The sequence below is a fragment of the Lineus longissimus genome, chromosome 7 (genome assembly GCF_910592395.1).
Source record: "Lineus longissimus chromosome 7, tnLinLong1.2, whole genome shotgun sequence".
In the NCBI taxonomy this organism is placed as follows: Eukaryota; Metazoa; Nemertea; class Pilidiophora; order Heteronemertea; family Lineidae; genus Lineus; species Lineus longissimus.
Genome location: NC_088314.1, coordinates 12,698,785 through 12,711,939, shown reverse-complemented (window position 1 = coordinate 12,711,939; position 13,155 = coordinate 12,698,785). Strand labels below are relative to the sequence as shown.

General features: G+C 45.1%; 1 protein-coding gene across 1 annotated transcript in view; it reads right to left on the bottom strand.

The window, feature by feature from the left end:
* Window positions 1-13,155, bottom strand: part of LOC135490671 (uncharacterized) — a 78,556-nt gene that overhangs the window by 13,175 nt on the left and 52,226 nt on the right. The window contains exon 4 of the mRNA XM_064776001.1: window positions 7,604-7,661. The gene's annotated coding sequence lies outside the window, so the exon portion shown is untranslated. The remainder of the gene's footprint in view (window positions 1-7,603; window positions 7,662-13,155) is intronic.

Sequence of the window (13,155 nt, the reverse complement as noted above, 5' to 3'; positions counted from 1 at the left end):
CTTGACCAATTTTACAAGTGATTCATAAAATCCTCCCTGGTTTGGACTTAGAGGGGTTATAAAACGCCACTTGACTTGGTGGAGGACGGCAAATCTTTGAATTTGCTCTCGCCCTTCCTGTACAAGTTTTCTTAGCTCCTTCTCCGTGCTGATAAAGGAGCTACCATTGTCTGAGATGATAGTTGACGGCCATCCATGATGCGAGACAAATCTCCTGAAGGCATGGAGAAATGCCTGAGTGGACACATTTTCCACAATCTCAAGATGTACTGCCCTTACAGTACCACAGGTGAAGATGGCTCCCCAAGCCTTCGTGCTCTTATTTCTACCACATTTGAGGAAGAATGGACCAAACAGATCAAGGCCTGTAGTACTGTAGACTGGAGCAAACAATGCAAGACGCTCACTGGGTAGGTCAGCCATCCAAGGGACCAGTGGAGACTTGCGCAATTTCCTACACACCACACAATCTCTAACAATCTGACGTGCCAAATTCCGACCTCTCAGAAACCAGTACTTTCTCCGGCCATGGCAGAGAGTACTTTCAGACCCGCAATGTCCATTTTTCCAGTGGACATTTCTCATCAACAATCTGGAAATGTGGCAAGATGCTGGGAGGAGAAAAGGATGATTTTCATCATAGGACAGCGGAGACTTGCGAAGACGACCTCCTACCCTGAGCAAACCCTGATTGTCCTCAAAGGGAGCCAGATCCTTGCAACGAGTTTCCCAATCAATGAGCCCTCTCTGCGCAGTAGAAACCCAGTACCTTTCAGCTCTTTCTCGTTCTCCTGGTTCAAGCTCTCCGGTCTTTATATCCTCCTTTCTTGCCCTGGCCCTCAGATTACCAAAGAAGCGGAGGCACAATGCTGTCACATTGATAAGTCTAGGCCAACTTGAATAGTCTTCACACTTGATTGGTGGAACAATCTTCACAGCTGATGCAGACATATTGGGGGGTTGTCTTTCCGGTCTCTTCTCACAATCCCTTTCAGCAATCTTCGACGGCTGAGCTGGCCAATGTGTCTCTCCTTTCCTCAGAAACTCTGGCCCCTCAATCCAGCGACCGGCCATCTCTTCTGGTGTCAATCCCCTGGTGAGATCATCCGCAGGATTCTGGGCTGTTGGGACAAACTTCCAAACTGAGGGATCCCAGGTTGCCTGAATTTCAGCAACTCTTACCCCAACAAATTGCTTCAAGGAGAGAGAGTCAGACTTGACCCAGTGGAGGACAATCTCAGAATCAGACCACAAGTGGACCTCAGGCTTGGTACGCAGCTCAGAATGAATAGTCTTAGCCAGACGTGAGGCAATGAGAGCTGCCATCAGCTCAAGGCGCGGAATTGTGGTTTGGTGGAGTGGGGCCACCCTAGCCTTAGACGAGAACAGGCGGACGCTAATACCATCAGCTGTTGGCCACAGCATGTAGGCAACAGCCCCATATGCATGAATGCTGGCATCCACGAAAACATGAAGTTGGGGAATTCCAAATGCGTCGTCTGGTTTAACTGACCTAGGGACAGACACTATCTCAAGTTGTTTGAAACTGGAGAAAATCTCATTCCATCGCTGAACCTGGTCGGGGGGCAGACCAGTGTCCCAACCAAAGTCCTTGAGTCTCCAAATGTCCTGCATGGCAATTTTGGCAGTGATTGTGACTGGGGTAGCAAGACCAAGTGGATCAAAGAGAGTTGACAGATGAGACAATACAGACCTCTTAGTCAAAGACAAGTCAGGTGGATCCTTCACCTTGAAATGGATAAAATCAGTGCTATGATCCCAAGAGACCCCAAGGGTCTTGACGCTATCGTTACCGCTACCTCCAAGACTAATAGACTCACCACTATGCACACTAGCTGGCTGACCTTCAGGTTTACCGATACCACGAGAAATGTACCACTCCTTGACTTGAAGCTCCCTGTCGCTAGGATTTCATCAAGATCACTCATCTTGCCTCGGGCAACGTCTGTCTTTCCACAGGAATGTATCAGGTCGTCCACGTATCGATCTTCTTCTAGGACCTGGGCAGCCTCCGGATGAGACGTCTTGTGGCGCTCAGCTATCTTCAACATCACTAGGCTCGCCATGTCAGGGGATGATCGATCACCAAATGCAACTCTGGTCAGCTTGAAGATTTCAGGGTCTCTTGTGTCATCCCGGTTTCGCCACAGAAAACGATGCACCTCGGTATCCTCAGGCTTCAACAAAATCTGAAGGAACATTTTAGAGATGTCACTCACAATAGCAACTAAGTCCTCCCTGAACCTAAGCAATACTCCAAACAAGTTTCCAATCAAATTTGGGCCCTTATATAGAAAAGAATTTAAGGAGACACCCTGGAACTGACAAGCTGGGTCAAAGACTACTCTTAGGGGTGTGCTGAGTTTATCAGGACGGTATATGCCATGATGCGGCAGATAAAACCTAGGCCTCTTCTCAAGATCACAGGGGTCAACCCTTACGGCCCATCCCTTGTCGACATACTCCTGGACGGCGGCATCATAAAGCAAAGCCTTCTCTGGAGTACGAGACAGACTCCTTTCCAAAGAGATTAGCCTCTTCTTGGTCAGGCAATAATTGTCAGGCAAGAGACAGGGATCTCTCTTCCAGGGTAAACCGATCATGTATCGGTCCCCCTCCAGACTCACAGATCTCTCCAACAGCGCTAGAGACTTCCTGTCCTCTGAGGACATGGGATCAACAGGGCATTGACAAGTTGGGGCTCTGACCCCAAGCACCTCCAGATCATACAAGTCAGACATATCGACCTTCCTAACCAGATTCACAGACAGCCGCTTAGGGGCCTTCCCCTCAGAACCGATTACATACCAACCCAGTGGGATGCGCTTGGCTATGGGCTCAAAATCCAATCCACGCCTGACCTCTTCCTCTGAGTGGAGATGACTGTACTGAACCCCCAATATTAGGTCGACTGGACCACCAGGGTGGGAGATGTTCAAATCCCTGAGATGAGAAAATGAATGCAAATATTCCATGTTCAAAGGTGAGACCTCAGATACTGTGCAATCCATCTCATGAGCCTCAACTAAGTGCTCCTCCCCTCCATCCAAATGGGAAATCCAGAACTTTAGTCTACGACTATCCTGCTGGCCCTGCTGTGACCCACCAACAACTTGAACTTCAATGGGCTCGTTCTTGCCCTGGAGGCCCAAACCTCTTGCAAAATCCCTCCGGATAATGTTGGTCGTTGACCCTGAATCAACCAAGACATTCCCCTGCCTGATCCTACCATTCTCAGCCCTAAACAACACCCTAACTACAGGCAGAATACCATTTTTGTCAATAGCCGCTGTGGCAGAACCTGAAAAAGGAGCAGACTGGACAATCGGAGGTGGAGAGTCAACATGTAGCATCACATGATGCCACCTAGTGCATCCAGCTTTCCCACATTTCCTCTTCGACCTGCAGTCTTTAGATCGATGACCCCTGACAAGACATGAAAAACACAGATTATGTGTCTTGACAAGATTGTGACGTTCTGAGACTGAATTACTGACAAATGTGGGGCACTCAGGCACCTTGTGTGGCTCAGAGCAGATGTAACACTTATACTTGACAGCCTGCGCAGCAAAGGAGCGACTACCGGTACCTTGCTTTTCATACTTACTACCAGCAACACCCTTGTCAGTGGAGCGGAGATCCCCAAAGTCTGGGTCGCACTTTGCCCTGACTTTCTTGCGTAGGAAATCGGACAGATCGGTTATTGATGGCGCGCGTATAGGGTCACGCTCGCGAATATGGGCGGCTGTGTCCTGCCACTTGTCAATGAGGTAATCAGGGAGACGCTGGACGATGCGGCGTAGAGTTGCAACGGCGTTCACATCAGCGAAGTACTGGAGGCGCTGCAGACCTGCGATGACATTAATAACATCAATGGAGAAATCACGAAGTGCATCTCTAGAATTATCAATCTTTTTACCCCTTGCAATTCTATCAATAAAGGCACGAGCAACTACACTGCGGGCCCCAAATTGGTCCTTAAGTTGTTTCAACGCGGTTGCATACATCACACCTGCACATCCTAAACCAGCTATCAAACGTTCAGCATCACCAGAGAGATGCATTCTCAATTGCGCAAGACGGGCATCATCTTTGAGATGTGGTTTCTCATGAATGTGTAGTTTAAAGCTATCGATAAAGTCTACATAATCGATCGCTTTACCGCTGAACGATTTTATCTTTAATGTAGGAATGTCTCTACCCGCCTCTATGCGATAGAGGGCAGACGCTATAGTCAATTCACCACTGACACCACCGGGCAATACCGTCTCTTGAAACTCCACAAGTTCATCGATCCACCGGTCGAAGGTGGGCTCTGGATCCAACGCGACTCCGGCAGAGAGTCGAACACCAGACCGAATCGAAGACGGACTGGCAAGCGGTACACCAATGGACGGTGTACTTGACAGCGACAATGGACCAGCAGCAGTCATCACTGGGGACAAGCCGGGTGGCGGACCAAAACCAGGTGGCAACGTAGCAGGAACAGTCGGCAGCGAGGCGGAAAACAGCCCAGGAGGGGCCGTCGTGGCAGCAGCAGCAGTAGTACCGCTTGGCAGCGACACAGGAACCAGTCCATCAGGGGGCGACGTGATGACAGCAGTGACTGGCGGCAATGACACAGGAACCAGTCCAGCAGGGGGCGACGTGATGACAGCAGCACCGGATGCAGGCCCACTAGTAGAAGCTGTGGGGGAAGGTGGCCGAGCTTTGGCCAGCTTCGATTGATGGGCAGCGGCTTCATCAATAAAGTTGTAATACACCTCAATCAGTTCCGCCTCCCAATGAACAAATGCATCAGCATCCGTCGAATCTTCCTCCACCAGCGAAATCATATCAGTATTGATGTCACATGCCTGTCTAAAGTCCGCTGCAAGGGCATCCAGTTCTCGCTCAAGTCTCAGCAGCGAAATCGTGTCCTTATCGATGTTCTCTTTAAGGCGGTTGATAGCCCTCGTGCAACGGGCACGCAGTCCTTTGCGTTTGCTCTTTAAGTCTTCCATCGGCGCCATGTCGATCTTCACCAGTGCAGAAGCAGGATTCAGAAAAGAATGGTGGAGACAGGGATGGAAAACTCAACAATTCGGGAGTCGATTTCTAATCTTCTTTTAACACCATAACATGGGGTTTTCTGAAATAGTACAAACATGTGTCACAATCAGAAACAGTACATCACAACCATACTTGTAGTATACAAATGTCCTCAAATTTGTCTTTCCTACAACATGGTCTTACACGGAGAACTAAAACCTACATATTACTGTCACACAGATCATTGAAAGCAGTCCTAAATATTCTCACAACTTAGTACATGACATAATGATATTGGTACTGTAAAATCGCTGGGAGACGTTGCTCCTATACACAGAGTGCATGCTCAATGCATAGATGTACGCATCGCACGAGGCGCGCACTCATCGAAACTTCTGGCGAAGCATTCAAGACAACGGACAATCAAACCTTGATTTTGATGTACACCTTTAACTATTCTGAATGACAGTGGGCTAGGGGTTTCTATACATATTTTGCTTTTACCTGAATCTTGAAACCTCCCGATTCAAATCATAAAGAGTTACAAAAACCCACAAAAAAGAGGGACGAAGTCCGCGAAGACCTTCCCTGACAAATCGAAATGGCTGAAGCGCATTTTACGTCATCGCAACTCACGACGCGGGGTTGTCTCAGCGCGCGCGCAAGTTAAAGTTAGCGAAAGAACATGTCAAAGGTGACGATAGGCAAATAACTGGGAAAATAGGCGCAATATTCAAAACATATACAGCAGTGATGATATTTCGATAGCCATTGCCATCAATGAATCAGGGCCTAGGCCAAGGGTAGGCCAAATTTGAGTGAGAGGCAGGCCCCTGGAGCTCAGCTCAGTAAGATTTAGCATTGTTTCAATCAATCAATTAATGTAGTATTGATGAAGGCTTTCGCCTTAAGTTGTTACGGTGAGAATAAACTGTTGTCTTTGCGCGGGTGTAGTATTTCACTATTTGGTGTGGTAATGCTCCGCAATGGAAGAGTCTCAGTACAGTAATAATCCAAATTATTAGGCCTAGAGTTCACTCCATTCGAGTAGGCCTACTACCAAACCCTGAGGCTTAGTATTCCGATCCGAGATCCTACTTACTATAAAATAACCATGTGGAATGAACTCACTCAACTCAAGATACGTTGTGGTTTCGACATATTCGAGGTGAAAAACGCCAATTGTTTACTGACAACACTCGATCCGTGAACTATGGAGCCCTATGTAGAGATGTACATGAATACATGCACATGATGACATGGCTCATATCAGCATAGGCCCCCTATAATGTCCAGCTGATGCCGCGCCTATACACATGGCATGCACAGTGCACTGCCACTGCACTTGGAACTCACCAATTGATATTTCCTATGCGATCAAGTCGCTCATCCTCCATCTCCCCATCATCACCTTCGCCCGATTCAGAACAAGAATCTGAATCGTCTCTCGCACTCTCCACTACTGGCTCGTACATGTAGGGTTGAATCACACCATTGCCTTCATCAACAACCAAATCGTCATCAAACAAATCTCCCGCACAATCTTCGCTCGCCATGCTTGCAGCCGCCATTTTTACTTGCGCAGTGGTCAATGATCGTGGATTTGACAGCACTAGTGACGTCACCAATGTGAACCTAGCGGCGAATAGCGTAACTACACATCTGGCGGTCTTTTCAAAAGCGCCTTCAAAAACGAGCTCACAGAGGACTGAACAAATAGCACTTATTTCACAAAAAAATCACTATTTATTGAATTCCTTCCGGTTTATTATGTTTTTTAAGATAGCATATTATGAAAATTCACCAAAAATACAGGTTAAATAGCTCAGCATTTGACCTTTAAAGCTGATAATGAGTGGGTAATGAGTCTGTGATTAGTGGATAATGAGTGGATAGTAATTGAGGAATAGTGGATAATGAGTTGAGTGGTTAGTGAGTCAAAAAAGAGTGGATAATGAGTTTATAGTGGATAATGAGTTTTAGTGGATAATGAGTTTATAGAGAGTCAAGTCAATAATGTGTTGCGTCGAGAAAGAGTGGCTAATGAGTGGATTCAAGTTGAATATGAGTGGAGTTTATAAGGAGTGTTGTTAATTTCAATTCAAGTAAAAAAGCATATAATCACACAACCTGAAAAGAGAAAAGAAAAAATTAGTGAAGCATTGCATTGGATTATCCAAGCAGCAAAGAGAACAGAGTGGAAGAAGAGGAAAAGGCAGAGTGGTTCTGCAATACTGAAAAGAATATTGGAAGTGGAGACGGGATTTTTCACAATAATTATATTATTAGGATTTTATTTTCAATATTTTTACTGTCACAACAACTGTAGACACAGACCCAGTTTATGAAAATTGTTAAAATGGTGGAAAGAATGAAAAATATGAAAGTTTTTCAAAAAAAAATTCCAATGGCAATGTGCCCCTTTTGACCTAGAAAATTGGCAACCAACCAGTCTACTGTTATAGCCAGTCGTCTCTGAAGTAACACTTCAAGAATGATTATTCAAATTTCTCGTAGCAGAGTCAAATTGTCACGATCGACAATGACTTACCTGATGAGTGTGGTGAATGTCAAGCTGAAGCAAGTTACAAATACTACAATCATGCAACCTGAAAAGAGAAAAAGAAAGAATTAGTACAAACTAGAGAGAAATTTGAATTCACAAAGAATGAAGTGATCAAGGTCGACAACATCCTGAGAACTCGGAGCATTTCCACTCTGCTACGCGCGTTACAATACCCTGAGGAAATTTGACGAGATTCAACAACGAAATACCTTGTCTATTAACTCTTTCAAGCCCAGGCACGAGTATACTCGTGATGGCCAAAAATGACGGATTGCCCAGGCACGAGTATACTCGTGATGGCATATTGGCCCATTTCAAACTGGTTTCTGCTTTCCTAGAGCCTTCTTTACGCCTCCTACTCACAGCTGATGAAACTAACGATCTATTCCAATCATTTGACAGCCTTGCAGACGATATTTAGTTATTTGGCGGTCGGATAGAGGGCCTCAAATGACACATGTCAAAACCAACATGGCCAGTGCAAATCGGTCCCGATTTTTTTCGACAAGAGAAGTTTTAGACGCGCTTGATGGTGATTCTGGTTCTGAATTGGAAGTCAATTCTGATTCAGAAGGTGAGGAGGAAGACTCTGACGATGCTCAGGCCCCAGATTATGGGGATAGTGGTTCAGATTATGAGCCTGAGGCTTCAGGTTCAGGTAATCAGCATGCATCTACTGACATTAGTGATAACGAAAGTGATACAGTAACTGCTACACCTGCCAATGCCCTTAAACGTAAACGGGATGCAAGTCCTGCCCCATCTTCTGATAGTCCTTCATCAAGAAGCCCTTCCCCCCAGCCTAGGGATCCAGTGCAGGCCCAAGGGCGGGGCAGGGTCCAAACACGTGGCGGTGGTGTTAGAGTTCGTGGACGTGGACGTGGACGCGGTGTAGGGGGAGGGAGGGCTGGCCGTATTGCACCCCCTCAGAGAGCTTGGGATGGTGATCCTGCTGAGCTACCTGATTTGCCAGCATTTACAGGAGATCCTAAAGTGAACCTTGACTTTGGAGATGGCTTCCCTACTGCTCTTGAAGTTGTTGCTAAATTTCTTGATCAGGATTTTTTCCGTCATGTCAAGGAACAGTCAAATCTATTTCATAGGCAAAAGAAACAAAGTGGTAAAAGGTATTCTGTAAATAGCTATGTGGAAACTCACCAGACAGTCACCATAGCAGATCTGAAAATCTTCCTGGCTATTTTGATACACATGGGCCTTGTAAAAAAACCACATATTCGAGATTACTGGTCTATGAAAGGGGTGAACAAAACTACATTTGCTAAATCCATTATGCCTAGGAATAGGTGGTGTTCTATCCTGTCTATGCTTCATGTGGCAGAAAACACACACTACATACCTAGAGGGCAAGATGGACATGACCCTCTTTATAAAATGAGGCCAATAACTGATATGTTTCTGCAGAAATTCAGGGATGCTGTGTCTCCAACCCGAGAGATCAGCCTAGATGAAGGAACATGTGCATTCAAGGGCAGAGTGTCATTTCGTGTTTACAATAAAGATAAGCCAGAGAAATGGGGGATAAAACTCTATGAAGTCTGTGAATCCAAAGGTGGTTATTGCTTCGAATTTGAGGTGTTCACCGGACGAGAAAACCAGCAGACCCAGGATATTACTTACCATACAGTGATGCGTCTCTGTGATCCCTTTCTGGACAAAGGGCATATTTTGTACATGGACAGATACTACAGCAGTCCAAAGCTATATGATGAACTGTGGAATAGGGGAACTGTTGCCACTGGGACTGTGATGGCCAACAGAAAGGGACTTCCACCTCATGTGAAGGACAAACTGAGGAACAAGGGAGATATCGTTGCTTGGCGCGAGGGCTCTCTACTTTGTCTGAAGTGGAAGGACCGGAAAGATGTGTTGATTCTCTCAACACAGCACAACAATGCCATCCAGCAGGTCATGGTAAGAGCTCAAGGGGGTAGAAGACCCAAACAGAAGCCAGTTGCCATTCAAAACTACAACGACTTCATGTCAGGAGTAGATCTTAGCGACCAGATGATGCAGTACTATGCATTCAAAAGAAAAACTCTAAAGTGGTGGAAGAAATTGTTCTTCCATATGATATACCTTGCTCTTGTCAATGCAAGATGCATCTACAACAAACTGCTTGCTGCAAAGGGAGATGGCAAGGTGGCTTTGAAACCTTTTCTTGAGGATGTCTGTGAGCAACTTGTAGAATCTGCTGGTGTCGACCGGGATGATGATGACATTGATGACGGGGACGCCGCGAGACTCATTGCTCGTCATTTCCCATCCCAAATCCACCCCACAGACAAGAAGCAAAAGCCAACCAGGCAATGCAAAGTCTGTTTTGCTCAAGCCCAACATCAGAGAAGAGTAGAAAATAGAGGGAGACCTGATAATAGACGAAAAGAAACATCCTACTGGTGTGAGGAATGTGGGGTTGCCCTCGGCGCTGTCCCATGTTTCCGGCTGTTTCACACAGTGAAAAACTACCATTTGATTTAGAGGTCAATTTGAGGCAAAAACCCCAACAAACTTTGTAAATATGTTAGAACATTGTTCCTTTTCAATTGGAATCAAGTTAGGAGTTACAAAAGACAATTATTTTCATAATCTGGTGACTTTATTGACTAAAAACAGTTTTCCGCAACTTTTCCAAAAATTCAAATGACACAATTTCACAGGATTTTGGGACAAAACATACAAAGTAACCCTAAAGGATATATAGACTTATTATACATTAAAAGAAAGGGCTTGGATAGCTGATTACAATGGTGCAAAGTTTTCCAGAATGGGGTGAGTAGAATTTCTTTTATGTTCTGTTGAATATTAGCATTTTTTCAGAAAATCGCCCGGGCACAGGCGGTCGCGCGCGAAAAAAATCACCCGGGTCTGAAAGAGTTAAACTAACACCAGCAACCTCGGAATGGCTGACCAATAGCACAAAGCTATCAATTATGGGCGCCCCCCCCTGCCTTCTGCATAACTCAGTTTACGTTGTGTGCACTACACCTTCCACATGCTATTTGATTGACCCCAAGAGAAGCGCTCTGATTGGTGAGATCGGGAATAGATTTTCTGATTTTACACAATCAATTTGTAAATTACCGGTATGAATGTGTAGTGTTGATTATTGTCTCCACTGCCCCTGACCATAATCTCATAGTGATTGTTATTGTTGCAGGGTGAAATGTTGAACACAGAACATCACCATTTCAGCAGCGGCCGGGGGGCTTTGACCCGAATGCATAATTCCGCCACTTTTCAAAGTTTTGATGATAAGTCAATATTTCGGATCACTTTAGCTCCATTTACACTGGAGAAAAATAACCGTGCTTGGACCGGAGCACCGAGACTATCAACTGGAGGTAGTCTCGGTCCGGTCTGAGCACGGTTCGGTTAAAAAATAAGCAAGTGTAAACGGTGCACCGATCTCGGCAAGGTTCCCATTTGAGATATGCGCATGCGCAACTCAGTGTGGCCTCCTCCTTTTTTTACAGCTTCATGATTATACCCACTTGACAGGGCTTTTGGTAAGCCACCAGGCTGAGGAGTGGTAAGAAGGGTATGCCTTAACTCCAAACTGGAGGGTGCTTCAATAGTTCAAATGGAAATGAATAGACACCTTGCGAAAGTCGGCCATGCTGGACAGAAGGCGGTCATACTAATTACTGCCCGGTACCGCGCGGCAATGCCCGGTGCTGAAAAATTACTGCCCGGTACCTATAAACACATTATTTGCCCAACTTTTTCTTATAAATTTCATGTTTTCAAGGTAATCTGTTCTTATGCATTTTCAGGGCATTTCATGGTCGATTAGAACTAGAAATGTCAGTCATTTAACCAGCCAATCCCAGAGTCTGATGTTGCAATCTAGACAAGCCCACACCTCATGCCATTGGCTGATGCATGGAAGTACTTCCATGGCTGATGCACATGTCGCCCAATCACCTTTCCCTTTGGCAGTGTTTCACAGGAGGGGTTTTGCACATACCAATGCCAGTTGTTTCTAAAAATAGTTCTCTCTGCTGCAAACTGTAGTAACTTTCAAACCTCAATAATAAGTTTGAGGAGAGTGGCTGTTCTGGAGTTTTTAGCGAAATAATCAACAAAATGACAATTCCTTTGCAGTAAAAATGGACTTTATTAGCACACATTCACCTTTCTAATAAACGTTTTGACAATGACTGCATCTTTGGGGGCAGAACTGCATCCTGGAGACATTTTTTTCACACCTCACCTAATAATTTGGAGACATTTCTTATGACATTTATCATGGTCGTAGGAACCATGCAATTGAAAAGCCTGAATTTTATAAGAAAAAAATGGGCAAATGATGTGTTTACAATTACCGGGCAGTAAATTTATTAGCACCGGGCAGTGCCGGGCGGTACTGGGAGGTACCGGGCAGTAATTAAAATTAGTATGACCCACAGAAGGGGTAAACAAATCGAGGTTGTAATGTAATGCACGCTAATTATGTACAGTAAGAAGTTTGACGGCTGATTTTTCGCCAACCAAACGGACGTGAACGGAGTGAACGGAGTGCAGCGGAGACTCTTCGTATAGGCCGAGTGTTCGCGGATTTTGTCGACCTCGGAGCCAGGACGGCAGTCGTTCGGCAAATGCACATTGCTATGAATGTCGATAACCCGCCTAACCTCGCATTTTTGGTCAGCAAAGTTTTGAAAAAACCTGAGAATACAAAAATCGATCGTCCGCAAATTCAACAGTAATATATCGTGAACATTTGCCACAGTAAAAATTGTAGGTAAATTTGCAGAAATAAAGGAGATCGAGGACAATTTGTTTCCCACATCGTGCCATACTATACCGCCATGCTTTATCTCACAGTGCTCTGTTCAACGGTTGCATAATCGCATAGCCAGCGCTAAACCTATACCTAGCTGTATAGCATCCACAGGGAGCCAGTGTAGCCTGTCATGAGCCTTTAGTTTAGTACATTCTGCATCGCGTTTATTGTCATTCATCCGATGTAGGTTATTTGCTTGAATTCGGAGGAAAATTCCCATGAGACTATAAGGTACTGTGAAAATGTTCCCAGGTTGGTTAGCCAAATAAATATATTCGATTTCTGGTTTCAGGTCAGAAGGAATCAGGCGGGTTTTTTTTTAAACAGAAGTTTGTTTTATTAAGAACTTGGAGTCTTAACTTCAAAAAGTTACACACACAGCGGATACAACGCTCTGAGGAGAGCAAAAATCAATATTCTTGAAAAATAAAAATAATAACTCTTGAGGCCGGGGGGGGCTCGGTTTAATGACATCATGCCATGATGGACAAAAAACATGTAGCTAGGTAGTGGCGGAGACTCATGAGTCTACTTCAGACTCGAATGCCACTTCTAGTTTTATATTATTAAAAGTAGAAGAAGAACAAGAGGCCCAAGGGCCTGGCGCTCAGCTGAAATATATGAACATGGAAAGTACCCAATAGATCTCTTTCAACCTCAGTTTTGTCAATATATCAGGCAAACATACCAAAGTAAAAAGACTTTTAAATGGTGACAAATATGCCACTTA